The 6213-nt window shown below is 45.5% G+C and overlaps 1 pseudogene; it reads right to left on the reverse strand.

Moving 5' to 3' along the window:
• Nucleotides 1-1758: 1758 nt before the first annotated feature.
• Nucleotides 1759-1921, reverse strand: LOC126485607 (U2 spliceosomal RNA; annotated as a pseudogene).
• Nucleotides 1922-6213: the final 4292 nt, after the last annotated feature.

Raw genomic sequence — 6213 nt, forward strand, 5'->3', positions numbered from 1 at the left:
GACAGGCATGGAGACATAATATATACCCCCCTATGAATACTTATTTCTCGTATCTTATCTTTGTGGTCCTTATACGAAATGAACGTTGGCGGCAGTAGAATCTGTGGTGTCACCGCCAGACACCACACTTGCTAGGTGGTAGCCCTTAAATCGGCCGCGGTCCGTTAGTATACGTCGGACCCGCGTGTCGCCACTATCAGTGATTGCAGACCGAGGGCCGCCACACGGCAGGTCTCGAGAGACTTCCTAGCACTAGCTCCAGTTGTACAGTTGACTTTGCTAGCGATGGTTCACTGACAAAATACGCTCTCATTTGCCGAGACGATAGTTAGCATAGCCTTCAGCTACGTCATTTGCTACGACCTAGCAAGGCGCCATTACCAGTTACTATTGATACTGTAATCATGTACCGTCAAGAGCGACGCTCATCATTAATGGATTAAAGTATTCCACCAGCTACGTCCGTTTTTCTAAAGTCTAATTTCCTTGTCCTGCTCCAGACCTCACGCCAGCCTGCGTGAGCTAAAACGTGTGCCTCTCGGCTTCCTCTCATACGCGGTGTTGGCTCTCCTGCCAACCCACAACAGAAAGCTTCAAATGTCAGTTCCCTAAAGTGGTCTTCGAAAAGAACATTGTTTTCCCTCCATGGAATTCCTGGCATCCGTCCACTTATTTGTCGAGAGCCATTGGGAACTCTTCTAGAGGTTTGTATTCCGAAGGAAACCTAGGTCTGTAGACTTGTATGCGTTTGGGGTGTGGTGGTCAGCCTTTCTGGGATATTTTGAAAACATATGTCAGAACGTTTCGGTTTGCAGGAGGGATGAGGGGAAGTATATTGTTCAACATCGTGATATTTTTACCCCAGGGACATTTAAACACCCACTCCTTCTGGGGAGGATAGGACAATTTCTGCGAGCCTGGAATCGTTAACAGCTGCCCGGCACGGCGAGCAGAGGGTTATCGGCTGGGAGCAGTAAAGCCTTGACGCACTGGCAGAGGTTCGCGACCCGATGGCAAGCGTTCACATGCAATCCGATGGTGGAGGTGTCGTGGTAGTTGAGAAGAATGTGAAGCATCCTACAGCTTCCCCTACCCCCCATGAACGACATATCTCAGCAGGATTAGTTTGGGAGCAGTATACCAGAATTCTAAATGACTTACTTCCAATACTGTGATAAGGCAACTCTCAGCAGGATTAGTTTGGGAGCAGTATACCAGAATTCTAAATGACTTACTTCCAATACTGTGATAAGGCAACCGAGAGACAGAACACAATTAGCGATGAATGTTTTCAACTATTTGGCGACGCTTACCACCCACTTTGGTATCAGAGGAAGTGACTACCTAGCCTGTGGAAAGCCTACGGGGAAGTCACGGACGTTTCTCTAACGATTACCCGACGAGTGTAATCCAACTGCAGGAAAAAAACTTACTCAGCATTCAGAGGGAGTCTCACGATCAGTTTGATTAATAACCAGTTTGATTAACGTCAGTGAAGTGCCACCAGACAGGTGCAAATGAGGGTGAGAGTACCCCGGATGTGATTCAAGAGTTGAAGCGGTAATCAGGCGTTATTTCTCTGATCTTTTAACGAATTTCAATCTCTCAGCTATGCAGGGAGAGATGATTATCGTTATTAAACCAGCTGCATTATAGAATTTATTGAGTGATATTAGTATAAACCTGATATTTACAACCTCTCTGTGCTGTTACCTTGACAGACTTCGTATGTAACGAGACAATTGTTTAAGAGAGTTCGAAAGTTAGGAGGCATCCTGTGACAGAGGTACAGCACGCTCTTAGCACTCCATCGTGAGCCAAAAATGAGTTTAATGTTCTAGTCCTATGATGCAGGACGTGCCAAATATTAAACTGATAAGAAAAGATTTTTCTACGCGATGAGAGAATACGTAGAAGAAATATAGCCTTTGCATACTGTTGTACAGTATTTCCACAACAACTAACGATTCTTATGTGGAAACGCGTGTGTGGTCATTTCTCCCATCTTCGGAAAAACTCGCACAAAAGGGAGGAATCCATATTTCGCATGAGAAGTACAAGGTGCACTGACAAAACAAACTCCGGATTCGGATTTTTTAAACTGAGAAGTCTATGTCAGAGTTGGGACGGCAGTCAGTCCGACTCATCCATCACTGTACAGTTGGAATGGTCATGAGGAAGTTGAGATACGGGAAGCTGTGGCTTATGGCCATAGTGAGCGGCGGCTCCTCGGCTGGTTGGCTCTTTAGGTACACAGCATACCCGGTAGATGGCGCTGGACTAGACTAGAGCTGACTGGTCAGTTTTATTTTTCATGTTGATACTTTGTGTTCAGGTATGATAATCAGCACTACATTTGTACAAAAATATCGTACGATGTTTCCCATGTTTCTATTGGCTAGGAAGCGACTTGTGACTCATAAATAGGTATAAGTTTGTCTCATCCCCAAACGATGTTGCAACAAGAGTCCTGTGCATAGGGGCAGGAGGCTAAAGGCGCAGTGGTACTCCCTCTTCCCTGGTGTCCTGGACTGCACCAATACCATTGTCCTGCTGCTTGCTTCTAGCTTCCAGTACTTCAACCAGTTATCGCCCTCAGAATTGAACATTCTTACTACAGCACACTACATTAAACTAGACTTGTGTTCCAAACACAACACCGCCCCTGGTCAGAATTGCTGCCTCCTGCATCCTGTTGTTCCTTAAAGCCAGCAAACGCCCTTCCGACACATTCTTCTATCGCCCCATATACCTCACCTCTGCGTTCAGGAAAGTCCTTACAGTCCATCCTCTCTTTCCTTATCCATCACCACCTAACTTAACACCACTTTCTCCCTCTTACCCAGCATAGCTTCCAGCCTTCCTTCCTTGCCAACAACCTGCTCTTCAACCTTACATCTCCTCTCCCTCCAACTTAACTCCCATTGTTCTGCTATTTTTGCTTCACTCTACCTCCAGAATGCTTACGATGGTATATGGCATTGTGGGCTCCTTTCAAGCTTCAGACCTACGCCCCTCCTATCAATTTCATCCTGACCTTCCAGGATCTCCCCATCCCAGGTGATGTGCTTTGCCCCAATGTTTATCCTTTCTTCCAACTCCGACACTCCTCTCCCTCTCCCCTCCTCCCTAGAGCTCCCACTCCTTTCCCTCCCCCTTTGCTGTCTCCTACCACCTACCCCCTGTCCTCTTCCTTGCACTCCTTCCTGGATTGCTCCATTCCCCTCCCTCCCCATCTCCTGCCCCTTGGTGTGTTACCAGCTCCCCCACCCTTCTGCGCTTTCCTGTCCCCCTTCTCTGCTGAGCCCCCTTCTCTCCCTCCTCTATTCCTCTCTCTGACCTCCAACCCCTTGGCAGGTCCTTGCAGTTTTAATCCAGTTACTCTCTGTAGTATTTTGGTGCTTGCTGTACGTGTTACATAAATGCAGTGTATGTTAAGTCTCGTCGTCCTGTGTGGCTTTCATAATGTGAACGTCATTCTTAATTGTCCTCTTTGTGCTGCCAGTGTTTATATGCTACATCTTCATCAAGTGTCATTTTAATTGTATGTCGATTTTATGCAGACATACTTCGTTAAACTGTTCCTGTTTGTGAATGTTAACTCCAATTGTTTTCCCCTTCTCATGAGTCAACATCATCTTTTATCCCTATATTGTCTGTATTTTATGCTTCTCCTGTGCTAGTTTCTACAATCTCTTGGCTGAAGAGCGACATATTGTGCAGCTGGCAGCCCACACCTTCCCAGATGGGGCAGAGATATGAAATAACAATAAAGAAAAGAAACAGGTGCAGTGGGACGGTGGGTCGCTGTTCTAATATTATTATTACCCATCCTTATGTCCCACCTAGCAGCAGCTATTCACTTGTAGATCAGCTGGAAGCTACTCTCCTGTACGTCAGAGACAGTTTGCTGTCCTATCATTACTATCCATCCTTCCCATACAGGACTACTGGCTAGACTGACTGGAGCAACTCTCTAACGGTACATTAATGACGAAAATACCCTCTACACATACAGCAGGTATTCACTTGTAGATTGGCAGGAGGCTACTCCCCTGTACATCAGTGATAGCTGGCTGTCCTATTATTATTACGACCCATCCTTCCAATAGAGGGCTATTGGCTAGAATGGCTGGAGCATTCTCCAGTGCTAGATTAATAGCGAAAATATTGACTCCACATCTAGCAGTTATTGACGAAACTGGATGGAGCTACTGCCTAGTACTTATCAATGCCAAGTTACATTGTCTAAGTAAACAATATTCTGCACTGTGTACAAAATAACACAGACATATGTCTATCCTATCTGTCAACCCAGCACAGATGAGTCCTTTTCCCGCCAATTTCCAGGTGGGAGACAGGAGGGGCAAGGTGGAGTAGAGGGGAGTGGGGCAGGGCCAATACTGCCCTCTGGTGATGGTGCAGTGAACTGGATCAGTTGGTCTCTGAACCTTGAGGTGAACACAATAATTGAATTTCCTGCCACAATTTCGGTTTCCTACCATTTCTGGAAGTGGAGGTAAGGATGGAGGGGGAAGGGACCCACAGACTGGCTGAGGAAAACACATGTCATCAGGGATTGATAATTAACTGAGCAATTTAATTAATTTGCATAATTAATTTTATATCAATTTGATATAAAAAGTGCACCGAAGGAACTTTATCCCATTATCCCACTACTTGGTGTATTTTTGGCATCTCCTCCGAAACACTCAGATCAATTTCAACCAAATTTGTGACATAAACAGTAAACGCCACTAGTATCAGCACTATAGGGTTTATAACTTCCTAGCTCAAATGGAAGCAGAGATATAGGCAAATACATGTTTTTTCAGTCACTGACATGTAGGCTGCCCTACATGACAGGCGTGTTGTGTGGGAATAGAATCTACCTGCATTATCGACCTGCTTTCCAGGGCAGCTTATACATCAAAGACAAGAAACAACCTTCCAGCCTCCCAATAGAGGCCACTCTGTATGACAGGCACATTATGTGTCAGGCATGCTGTGGGAGTTGTATTGCACTGCTTTAATGAAATGTTTTCCAGGAGATACACATGCAGGTGGGCATGACTGGGAGAAGGTTTAGATGGATAGAGGAGGAGATGAACAGAGAGAGGGAGGAGATGGATAGGGAGAAAAGAAGCAGTAGGAGATGGACAGAGAGAGGAGGTAGGAGGAAATGGACAGAAGGAAGGAGAAGAGGCACAAACTGGTGGTAGGAGGAGATACATAGGAAGAAGGAGGAGAAGGTGATGGTCAGAGTGTTGCAGAGGAGACGGTGGACATAGAGAGAGGGGTAGTGGAGATGGACAGAGAGTTGGGAGTAGAGGGTCAGAGAGGGATGGGGAAGGAAGAAGTGGTCAGAGAGAGGAATCAACATGTAACACATTTCCTAGGGCTGAAGACGACAATATTGTGATGGCACAAAGGGACATTTACGTGGATAAGTGGGGTGAAAGGAATGGAATGGAAACGAGATGAGAAAGAGATAGGAAGGAAATAATGACTTTCAGCTGCACAGGACATTGTGCCAATGCAGTAGTGAGAGTAGAAAATTCTTGCTGAACCATGACTTGAATCCTCTGCTTCTCTACAATGGTTGCCATGGTTGCCTTCACTGCATCAGCCATCTGCACATGCTCTTCATCAGACCCAAATTTCCAACTTACCGCTTGCGGAATCGCAACCTCCCCCATCCAGTGATGCCCTGCTCACAGATTTCTGATTCCTGTCCGAGTTTGGACGTTGGTTGGGCAACTACATTGAAACATTTTCATCAAGCATGTGTTGTGCCCACGGGGTTGTAGATATCAGTGGCGTGAGTTCTCTCGGACATTTCTGGTAGAATAGATGCCATATCTACAACAGGACATATTGCATGTTCTACATGAATTCTACGATGGCCAGTATGAGGTACCTGTTCTTGTCAATACGTCATCAGATTAGTTTGTTTGGGTTCTGGATCATAAGCTTACAGCTGCTCATAATGACGCCTTTTTAGATTCTTTTCAATGCAATGATATCTATGATCTTACTAGCAGATCACCTTACCATATATTGCTGGGGCTGGATGGTCTGCCAAAGCAGTTTGATGTACGTTGTCGGGAACTTATTTTTATTTGCTTTTGAATGAAGTGTTGAGAGAGGGGTCTGTGCCCGACTCGTTCAAAGTTGGCAAAATTGTGTTATTTTCTAAAAATTCTCGCCATG

This window comes from Schistocerca serialis, chromosome 6 (genome assembly GCF_023864345.2).
Source record: "Schistocerca serialis cubense isolate TAMUIC-IGC-003099 chromosome 6, iqSchSeri2.2, whole genome shotgun sequence".
In the NCBI taxonomy this organism is placed as follows: Eukaryota; Metazoa; Arthropoda; class Insecta; order Orthoptera; family Acrididae; genus Schistocerca; species Schistocerca serialis.